The sequence below is a fragment of the Populus euphratica genome, unplaced genomic scaffold (assembly GCF_000495115.2).
Source record: "Populus euphratica unplaced genomic scaffold, PopEup_1.0 scaffold113.1, whole genome shotgun sequence".
In the NCBI taxonomy this organism is placed as follows: Eukaryota; Viridiplantae; Streptophyta; class Magnoliopsida; order Malpighiales; family Salicaceae; genus Populus; species Populus euphratica.
In genome coordinates, this window is record NW_011499984.1 from 306,866 (window position 1) to 318,925 (window position 12,060).

At 32.8% G+C, this 12,060-nt stretch overlaps 1 pseudogene; it reads right to left on the bottom strand.

Moving 5' to 3' along the window:
- Nucleotides 1–12,060, bottom strand: part of LOC105139998 (ABC transporter G family member 26-like) — a 40,817-nt pseudogene that overhangs the window by 2,776 nt on the left and 25,981 nt on the right.

Consider the following 12,060-nt stretch of genomic DNA (forward strand, 5'->3'; position numbering starts at 1 on the left):
TAGTAGTAGTAGTAGTAGTAGTAGTAGTAGTAGTAGTAGTAGTAGTAGTAGTAGTAGTAGTAGTAGTAGTAGTAGTAGTAGTAGTAGTAGTAGTAGTAGTAGTAGTAGTAGTAGTAGTAGTAGTAGTAGTAGTAGTAGTAGTAGTAGTAGTAGTAGTAGTAGTAGTAGTAGTAGTAGTAGTAATAATAATAATAATAAAGAAAGAGAAGAAGAAGAAGATGATGAGAACTTTGAGATGGAATATTAATGTAACGATTAAACAATGATAATAACAAATGTCAAGGTTAGAGGTTCCACTAATGGTATATCAAACAAGTATAGTATAAACTCTTATTATTGAATTGGAAACCACACACAAAGGAGGTTCCAATCAGATTATATATTGTTAACATGATTACATTAGTCATCTTATTCAATTAATGCTAATACTTGTAAATCTCGTCAAGCATTCATGATTATAACTTATGTTAACAACAAATCAAGTTCCTTTCATAGCTCAGGTGTCGGTTATACCATACATTATGGGCTATGAAAGTGCCAAGCATTTGTTGTACCAAGTGTTATACAACATAAATCAAGATTAGTCATTTAACAAGCAAAGTATTAAAGAGTGAACAAGATAGCAAATATAAAACATGTTAGTATCAAACATTAAAGTCCATATTAAGTTTACATTATACTTATTCTTACACCATTAGTGTAACCTTTTCACCTTGACATAATTAACTTAGCTAGACATAATGAAAGAAAGCAAAATAGATAAACAAAATAAGAACATAAAAGTTAACTAAGTAAAGGAAAGGAAATGAAAGGCATAAACTTAATATTAATGAAAACAAAGCATAAAAAATACAAAGAGAGAAAGGAAGAGCATGATCTTGATCTGGAAATCAAGATGCCTAAATGCATGGCAAATGCCTCCTTTTATAGGCCAAAAATGGGAACTATTGATTTGATGACTAATTGATAAGTGGGTGACCAACTTTTGACTTGGTGACAATCCTTATCTTCTCTTGTCTGCCCAAAACGTCATTGATAACGTCAAAATTGGAGCCAGTTGTAAACATGAAAGTTGTAGGCAATTGTCTCAGCTTTCTTGTGTAAAAATTTCAGCTCATTTGGACTTCTAGAACTCCAGATATGGCCAAAATACCGAATAGTGCTCGGGCTGGAAGACAGATTCGGGCTTCTTTGTTGTTGCTACAATTTGGACTTGATAATGGCCTTTTTAGATCTTGGGCTCCATATGAAAGTTGTAGGCCTATGTCTTACCTTTCCATCCATATAAATTGGACCTAAATCTGAGATCTGTAGCTCCAGATATGACCCAATTACCGAACAGTGTTCCGGTTTGGATTGCACCGACATCTCTTTTCTAAGTTTGGCCATCTCTTTATCCTTGCAATTTAAGTTCTTCAAGTCATCAATCAATCCTTTCATTTATGTGATAGGCCTGCATTAAAAATAGACATTTACCATAAATTATAGGTATCTTATATTATTAGATACATTATTATAAAACATATTTTAGTTAAGGAGTTATTGATACTTCAAGTGCAAAATGATGATATAAAACCATGATAAAAATGCACTTTTAAGTACTAATCACACCCCCCAACCAGCTTATTACTAGTCCCTAGTAATCAAAGCGTTAAAATAGAAAACAAATTTGCAAATTTCACAAAGCAAGGTATTCATCATTTAACTTCCATTAATCTATCCAGATAAACAAACTCTCATTAAATTTATATATCTGCTCAATACCACTTAACAAGATATTAATAAACCTTTCTTTTGTGCTCAATGTATCAACACATAATTATGGGGCTTTTCTTGGAAGAAAACAAAATTTTTGTTCTAATGTTTAAGGTTAACTTCCTTGGGTTGGGATTATTATTTTTGTCTTTTTTTTTTAATGTATATACATATAATTTAAAAATATCATGCATCTTTAACCCATGTAATGAGCTTTCAGCTAATGACTCCCAGACCAGTTGGTATTAGGGCATTAGGTGTTAAGACACCCCTACGAGCTTAGTAACTCGGGTCGCAGATACTGATATGTAGATAGTGCAATGTTTGATTCCTTTAAGCTTTTCTCCTCAACCCATGTAACAAGCGTTGGGCCAATAGCTCCCAAGTCAGTTGACTTTAGGGTATTAGGTGTTAAAACACCCCTTCGGGCTTAATTGCTTAGGTTAGGGAGGCTACGAAACCAAACTTATCTACATTTTTATTATCATCATTTTTTTTTTCTTTTTTTTTTTTTTTTTTTTTTTTTTTTTTTTTTTTTTTTTTTTTTTTTTTTTTTTTTTCTTTTTAATTATATACAATCCCTTTCCCTTAGTTGTTACCTTTAACAAAAGAACATAAATAATGTAATAATCCAATATGCAACCCACAATCATATGTTAAAGTGTGTGTGTGTAAATTAAGGTTTAAGAATACATGTTAAATAAGTATATGAGCAGAATTAAGTGGTAACAATACGAGAGTTTGTAAACCTGAATATTTCAGGAAGTATTATAATAGACCTTGTTAAGAATGGTTACTAAGATGCGTCTCAAGAGTCACTTTAACAAAAGAACTCCTTTACTCTGCCATCCTAGTAACAACAATTATGCACATGCTTTATGAAATGAAAAACAATTTTTTTTTTTATCAACTACTACCCTCTCCCCCCAACCAAAACGAGACATTGTCCTCAATGTTCTAAGGTAGAAAGATAGAGTATAAAAGATATCACCTGAAATAACGAACACTGACAAAACCTGAAACACACTGAAACAAAAATAAGAAATAACAAAACATAATAATAAAACCAAAAGACACAAAAATTCACAAATGAAGGCTCAAATCCAATCTAAGCTTTTTACGGCTTTCCTTAGATGACCAATTTATGCGACTCATGGAAGGATCAATCACAGGAATGAAAGATTGTAGTTGGTCAATCAATTGTTCAGCAGTAGTAGCAGAGATTATGATTTGTCGTGCAGAAGATGTTAGAAATTCCTGTTCCACAGCATGATCAAGAAAAGACAACAACTTATCATAATAACCATTAACATTTAACAAACCTATGGGTTTATGGTGAATGTGCAATTGAGCCCAAGAGGAAATATGAAAGATCTCTTCCAATGTGCCTAGACCACCTGGTAAAGCAATGAAGGCATCAGCATGGTTAAACATTGCATTCATTCGAGCCGACATTGTGGAGACCTGAAGTTCCTCTCCAATTTTTTTTCAATGATGTCCCCTTGTGCTAAAGCTTCGGGGACGACCCCCAAAACTTGACTACCTCCTAAAAATGCAGCTATTGACACACCTCCCATTAACCCAAGACTGCCTCCCCTATACACTAAATGAATCTTTCTATCAGCTAGCACTTGACCAAGATGATTTGTTGATTCTAAAAACTCCTTTTCTTTCCTAGGACCAGATCCACCAAAAACACAAATATTTCTTATATGATGACCTGAGGAACTTGCCATTTCTATATACTTCTGTAGTTGTTGAATGTATGGGTTGAGTAGAAATGTAAGGGTTTTATAGATGAGAAATTGGAAAGGCAATCATACCACCTATATGTAGGCCACCTGGAGTCTGACACACTCTCTCTCTTTTTTTATTTATTTATTTACTTTTGAAAAAGCATATGTATATCCAGGTAATTGTGATTGTGGCTCACATCTTCCTTTGGTTTTACGTCCAAGAACAGCTTAAACGCCCTCTATGGGTCGGGGATAGGCTTCCCATCCAGTTTTCTTAAAAACTGGCAAACATGGTCTTTTTTAGTCAGATTCCCAAGACTAAGTCGATCATGTTCTTTATGAAATAGTGGCCATAAATCATGAATTGCATGATGCACATCTCCACTAGGATGCGTCTCAAGAGTCAATAGAAGATTATCTAAAGACTCCTTACCCAGGCCATCCTTAATGAATTGTATTTTATCTTCACAGTTTATAGATACCATTTCTAAAGAATGACATTGTGTATTACAAGTCCATCTAGCACATCGATGACAAACTTTCAATCATTTTGTACGACGCTTCTTTGCAAAAGTGTTTTTACCTGTTCCAGACATGTGTGAAATGAAGGAGTTAGAGGACTCACCTGATAATCGGACCTTTGCTTCAATCAACCAACGAATATCTTCAGGAATTCCATGATTCATTAACAATCTCAATCTTGCACATCTAGCACGGTAAATTTTTGTAATCGCATTCTGAGGCAAAGCGGGAAAATACTTTTTCAAATTTTCAAGATTAGTGTCCATTTTCAAATGAGAATTGGAAGAGAGATTCAAAGAATTGCACAAATATATACACAAATATTAGTTATTGTGAGAAACTGAAAGAACCGACTTAAGTCACAGAGTACCGTTGTCTGCCATTTGACCGGGGTGAGAGAATCTAGCAAAAATCACTAAAAAAGAAACACAAAAACAATGTAAGAAAAACAAAATAATCAACCTTTATCTACAAGATCATTCAGACCAGTTGATTCATTTTCACTAGGAAAATTATCAAAGTAAACTTTCAAACGATGTCTATTTTCCTTAAAATCATTGTCATTCATTGAATTCTCAATATCACAGGCCAATGTGGGTTTGCTCCATCTTAATCTTAGCTCTTTAGGGAATGCATAGAGTTGAGAATCATAAAACAAAACTTTTTGACCAGTATCAACCTTTTGACAATAGTTGAGAATTATAAAACAAAACTTTTTGACCAGTATCAACTTTTTGACAATTTTCACAAGTTTTGCAGAATGCATGCGTGTCCTTGAACATGGTGGGCCAATAAAATCCATTTTGAAAGATTTTTGCTGCTGTCTTTTTTGACGAGAAATAACTTCCACATGCTTCAGAATGAAAATTTTTAATGACATTACTTACCTCATTGTCGGGAATGAATCTTTGAAATATTTGATCAGGACAATATTTGAATAAGTTAGGGTCATCACAATAAAAATTCTTCACTTCGTTCAAAAAATTTTCTTTGTCTTGCGTACTCCAATCAGTTGGCAAATCTCCTAAAGCAAGAAAATTGATATTTTTATCATACTAAGGCATTGGACTAAGAGAAAGTAAGGATTCGTTAGGAAAGTAATCATCGATTGGTATGATGTTAGATATCGAATCTGTTGTCACTGTTGACAAAAGATTCGCATCAATATTTTCGGTGCTTTTTTCATCCATGATTTCTTTCTCAGAATAAATCATTTACAAATCTTCAGATTCATCCAACTCATTTTTACTTAAAGTAGATTCAAGTTGATCATAAACTAATTCTACAATATGATCTACTTCTTGTAAATCATTATCATCTCCAGGTTGCTTGCAAATGTTGAAAATGTTCATCTCCAATGTCATGCTTCCAAATGATAGCTTCATCAGTCCATTCCTATAATTAATCAATGCATTAGAAGTTGCAAGAAACGGACGTCCCAAAATAACAAGAAATGAATTACATGCTTCAACATGTTCTGTGTCCAAGACAATAAAATCCACAAGATAAATGAATTTATCGACTTGTACTAACACATCTTCAATTATTCCTCTAGGCACTTTTATAGATCTATTGGCAAGTAAAAGAGTTATAGAAGTTGGTTTTAACTCACCTAGATTGAGACTCTGAAAAACTGAATATGGAAGTAAATTCACACTAGCACCAAGATCAAGTAAGGCTCTTTTAATTTTTTGTTCTCTAATAAAGCAAGAAATTGTAGGACAACCAGTGTCTTTATATTTCAAAGCATTATTGTTCTGAAGAATGACACTTACTTGTTCGGCTAGAAAGGCTTTCTTTTTCACATTCAGTTTCCTCTTCATAGTGCATAGATCTTTCAAAAATTTAGCATAGGAAGGAACTTGTTTAAAGCAAAGGTATATTGATCTTTACCTGTTTGAAAATTTTAAAAATTTCAGAGTTGTGATTGACTTTCCTTTGTTTGGTCATGGCTTGAGGAAATGGAAGAGCTAGAAGAGAATCAGTCTTTTCTTTGTAATTTTCAGATTTAACCCCCTCCTTACCCTCAGAGATTGACTAATCATCTTTCTCATAAGGTTCAAGAGAGGGTTTTTCAATAACTTTACCACTGCGGAGAGTAGTGACTGATTTGACTTGATTCATGTGTTGGCTTCCGGACCTACTTGCATTTGCATTGTATTGCCCCTTGGGATTTTATTGTGGTTGAGATGGAAACTTACCTTTCTCTTGGAAACTGAGAGCAGATGTTAATTTAGCAAGAGTATCTTTAAAATCTGTCATGTTTTGAGCAAGTTGAGTATTGATTGTCTCTTGCTTTTCAATGAATGCATGCAATGTTTCCTCAAGATTTCTTCTAGGAGGTGGAGCATAAGGAGGTGCATATCCATGAGAATTTTGGAAATTGTGGTGTGCTTGAAACGGTGGTTGTGAAGTTTGTGCATTGTTGTTCTCACTCTTCCAACTGAAATTTGGGTGATTTCTCTAACCAGGGTTGTATGTTTGTGAGAATGGGTTGTGGTTGACCCTTTGAAAACTATTTAAAGCATGGGCTTGTTCATGGAGACATTCCTTAAAGAAGGCAAGGTTGGACAGTTATTGGTTGAGTGTTCATTTGTTTCACATATTTGACACACAATGTTTTTAATAGATTTTAATTGACCACTCTTTTTCAATTCTAGTGCCTCGACTTTTCTAGCTAAAGATGCAAACTTCGCTTAGAGGTCATGATCTTCCCTAAGGTTGTATTTACCTCCACTAGATCTATGAGGTTGAGTTTTACTCGGTGCCTCATAAGTACCCGTGGTGTCCTAATTTTGAGCATTTTCAGCTAACAAGTCTAAGTACTCCATTGCTTCATCAGGATCTTTATCTTCAAAAGTTCCATTGCATATCAATTCAACCATTTGTCTATCTTTAGGTGTTAACCCTTCATAAAAATGTAAAACCAATCTCCATGTTTCAAAACCATGATGAGGGCAAGTACTAAGCAAGTCTCGATACCTATCCCAACATTGGTAAAATATTTCTCCTGATTTTTGAGTGAAAGTGGTGATTTGTCTATTGAAAGAGTTTGTTCTATGAGATGGGAAAAACTTCTTTAAAAACTGTTGTTGCATTTCATCCCAAGCACGAATGAATCTTGGTCTTAAATTTTGTAGCCATGTTTTAGCTTTATCTTTTAATGAAAAAGAAAAAAGCTTTAATCTGATGGTGTTCATGCTACAATTTAAATTATTATATGTGTTGCAGACATCCTCAAATTCCCTTAAATGCAAATATGGATTTTTCAATTCTAAGCCATGAAAAGAAGGTAAAAGTTGAATAATACCTGGTTTAAAATTAAAATGAGATGCATCGGGAGGAAAAACTATGCATGATGGTGCACTTGTTCTTGTGGGATTCATGTGGTCTCTGAGTGTTCTAGCACGGTTATTCTCATTATTCTCATTATGAAGTGATTGGTTATCTTCTTCGGCCATATTTTCTGAAAATGATGAGGATACCCTACAAAGTCTACCACTTGATGTGCGTGACCTGATTAGTACTTAAAAGTACATTTTTATCATGGTTTTATATCATGATTTTGCACTTGAAGTATCAATAACTCCTTAACTAAAGCATGTTTTATAATAATATATCTAATAATATAAGATACCTTTAATTTGTGGTAAATGTTCATTTTAAATGCAGGCCTATCACATAAATGAAAGGATTGATTGATGACTTTAAGAACCTAAATTACAAGGGCAAAGAGATGACCAAAATTAGTAAAGAGATGTCGGTGTAATCCAAACCGGAACATTGTTCGGTAGTTGGGTAATATCTGGAGCTATAGATCTCAGATTTAGGTCTACTTTATATGGCTGGAAAGGAAAGAAATAGGCCTACAACTTTCATATGGAGCCCAAGATCTAAAAAGGCTATTTTCAAGTCCAAATTATAGCAAGAACAAAGAAGCCCGAAGCTGTCCTCCAGCCCGGCACTGTTCAGTATTTTGGCCATATCTGGAGTTCTAGAAGTCCAAATGAGCTAAATGTTTTACACAAGACAGCTGAGATAATTGCCTACAACTTTCATGTTTGCAAGTGGTTTCAATTTTGACGTTATCAATGATGTTTTGGGCAGACAAGAGAAGATAAGGATTGTCACCAAGTCAAGAGTTGGCCACCCACTCATCAATTAGTCATCAAATCAATAGTTCCCAATTTTGGCCTATAAAAGGAGGCATTTGCCATGTATTTAGGTATCTTGGTCTCTAGATCAAGATCATGCTCTTGCTTTCTTTCTTTGTATTTTTTGTAATGGTTATGCTTTGCTTTCATTAATATCAAGTTTATGCCTTTCATTTCCTTTCCTTTACTTAGTTAACTCTTATCTTATTTATGTTCTTGTTTTGTTTATTTATTTTTCTTTCTTTTATTATGTCTAGCTAAGTTTATTATGTCAAAGTGAAAAGGTTAGTTGATATTAATGAAAACAAAGCATAAACATTACAAAAAATACAAAGAGAGAAAGCAAGAGCATGATCTTGATATGGAAACCAAGATGCCTAAATGCATGGAAAATGCCTCCTTTTATAGGCTAAAATTGGGAACTATTGATTTGATGACTAATTAATGAGTGGGTGACCAACTCTTGACTTGGTGACAATCTTTATCTTCTCTTGTCTGCCCAAAACATCAATGATAACATCAAAATTGGAGTCACTTGAAAACATAAAAGTTGTAAGAAATTGTCTCAGCTGAAAATTCAGGTCATTTGGACTTCTAGAACTCTAGATATGGTTTAAACACTAAACAGTGATCGGGCTGGAAGATAGATTCAGACTTCTTTGTTGTTACTATAATCTGGACTTGAAAATAGTCTTTTTAGATCTTAGGCTCCATATAAAAGTTGTAGGCCTATGTCTTACCTTTCCATCCATATAAAGTAGACCTAAATTTGAGATCTACAGCTCCAGATATGATCCAATTACCAAATAGTGTTCCGGTTTGGACTACACGGGCATCTCTTTTCTAAGTTTGGCCATCTCTTTGTCCTTTTAATTTCAGTTTTTAAATTCATCAATCAATCTTTTCATTTATATGATAAGTTTGTATTTAAAATGAACATTTACCATAAATTAAAGGTATCTTATATTATTATAAAAACATGTTTTAGTTAAGGAGTTGTTAATACTTCGAGTGCAAAATGATGATATAAAACCTTGATAAAAATGCACTTTTAAGTACTAATCACTTTCATATTCATACAATTCATCACCATCATATTGAACTTTTAATAGAAGCCTAAACCTATAGTAAACGAAAGAAAAGTACTTCAATCACCGCATGAATCTTGGTATATGCTGCAAGGAGAAAAACAACCGTTAGTTAGTTAGTTAGACCTGGGAATGTATGATTCCTGGTGAATTCAGAGGTTTCATCAAATACTAACACATTAGCATAATACTGATGCATTTGCCACTCTACAAGTCTCTTAAGCGGAAACAAGTACTGATGCATGCGTGAGAAATTTATCTCACAACCTCTCTCACTCAAATAATTAAGATTTTGCTACCAATAAACAAAGTAAACCTTTGAAAGAAATGTCCATTCACATCCCTGGACATAAAGGCCTCCAGTAAGAAGGAACAATATTAATATCAAAGAAGTAAAATGTTAAATAATATTTATGTAGTCTTATTTATTAAAGGTAGAATAGTACTTTCAGTTTAATCTATATATACTTTATTTGTATTTAGGTTAAGACTAAGCATTTATAATATACAAATTATTCAGAATTATAGCCTCCTTTTTATGTTTGATCTTAATTTTTTTAACATGGTATCAAAACTGGTTTTATGGAACGAGGCTTAATCCCGAACATAGCTTCGCAGATCTAAATTTTTTAGATTGAGATTTTTTCTTCCGCTTCTGTAAAATTTGATATTTTGTCAGTTTCTGCAATTATTTTGATATTTCATCTTCCCTTCAACTTTTGTAATTTGGTATTTGCGTTCAGTTTCTACAAATTTTTTTTGTGTTTTGGAGTAATTGTATAGTTTTGAGAAGATATTTGTTTAGTTTCTGAATTTTTTTTCAGTTTTTATAATTTGGTATTTGGTTTTCCGCTACTTTTACATTCTAGTTTTCTGTGATTGTTGATTATGGCTATTGAAAAAGATGATTCGCTTCAGTTTCTGAGTGTGAGGTTAGATGGGAAGAACTATTCGTATTGGAGTTATGTAATGAGAAATTTTCTTAAAGGTAAAAAGATGTGGGAGTATTGACACGACTAAAAGATTGATGTCTTCTCCTAAGTGCAGCAGTGTCGAAGTAATAAATAACCCGACAAGACCAAGGTCGAACCATAGGGAGGTTAATTGTACAAATTATAAACAACAATAATAGTAACAATAACAACAACAATAATATTAGTAGCAATAATAATAATAATAATAATAATAATACTAGTAGTAGTAATAATAATAATAATAATAATAATAATAATAATAAAGAAGAAGAAGAAGTTAATGAGAACTTTGAGATGAAAGGTTAACGTAAGGATTAAACAATGATAAACACAAATGTCAAGGTTAGAGGTTCCACTAATGGTATGTCAAACAAGTATAGTATAAACTATTATTATTCAATTGGAAACCACACACAAAGGAGGTTCCAATCAGATTATAGATTGTTAATATGATTACATTAGTCATCTTATTCGATTAATGCTAATACTTGTAAATCTCGTCAAACATTCATGATTATAACTTATGTTAACAACAAATCAAGTTCCTTTCGTAGCTCAGGTGTCGGTTATACCATACAGTATGGGCTATAAAAGTGCCAAGCATTTGTTGTACCAAGTGTTATACAACATAAATCAAGATTAGTCATTCAACAAGCAAAGTATTAAAGAGTGAACAAGATAACAAATACAAAACATGTTAGTATCAAACATTAAAGTCCATATTAAGTTTACACTATACTTATTCTTACACCATTAGTGTAACCTTTTCACCTTGACATAATAAACTTAGCTAGACATAATAAAAGAAAGAAAAATAAATAAACAAAATAAGAACATAAATAAGATAAGAGTTAACTAAGTAAATGAAAGGAAATGAAAGGCATAAACTTGATATTAATGAAAGCAAAGCATAAACATTACAAAAAATACAAAGAGAGAAAGGAAGAGCATGATCTTGATCTGGAAACCAAGATGCCTAAATGCATGGCAAATGCCTCCTTTTATAGGCCAAAATTGGGAACTATTGATTTGATGACTAATTGATGAGTGGGTGACCAACTCTTGACTTGGTGACAATCCTTATCTTCTCTTGTCTACCCAAAACGTCATTGATAACGTCAAAATTGGAACCAGTTGAAAACATAAAAGTTGTAGGCAATTGTCTCGGTTGTCTTGTGTAAAATTCAGATCATTTGGACTTCTAGAACTCCAGATATGAGCCAAACACTAAATAGTGCTCGGGCTAGAAGATAGATTCGGACTTAATTGTTGTTGCTCCAATTTGAACTTGAAAATGGCCTTTTTAAATCTTGGGCTCTTTATGAAAGTTGTAGGCCTATGTCTTACCTTTCTATCCATATAAAGTGGACCTAAATATGAGATCTACAACTCTAGATATAATCCAATTACCGAACAGTGTTCCTGTTTGGACTACACTTGCATCTCTTTTCGGAGTTTAGCCATCTCTTTGTCCTTTCAATTTCAATTTTTAAATTCATCAATCAATCCTTTCATTTATGTGATAGGCCTACATTTAAAAATAAACATTTACCACAAATTAAAGGTATCTTATATTATTAGATATATTATTAGAAAACATGTTTTAGTTAAGGAGTTATTGATACTTCAAGTGCAAAATAATGATATAAAACCTTGATAAAAATGCACTTTTAAGTACTTATCACACCCCCCAACCAGCTTATTACTAGTCCCTAGTAATCAAAGCGTTAAAATAGAAAAACAATTTGCAAATTCCACAAAGCAAGGTATTCATCATTTACCTTCCATTAATCTATCCAGATAAACAAACTCTCATTAAATTTATATATAT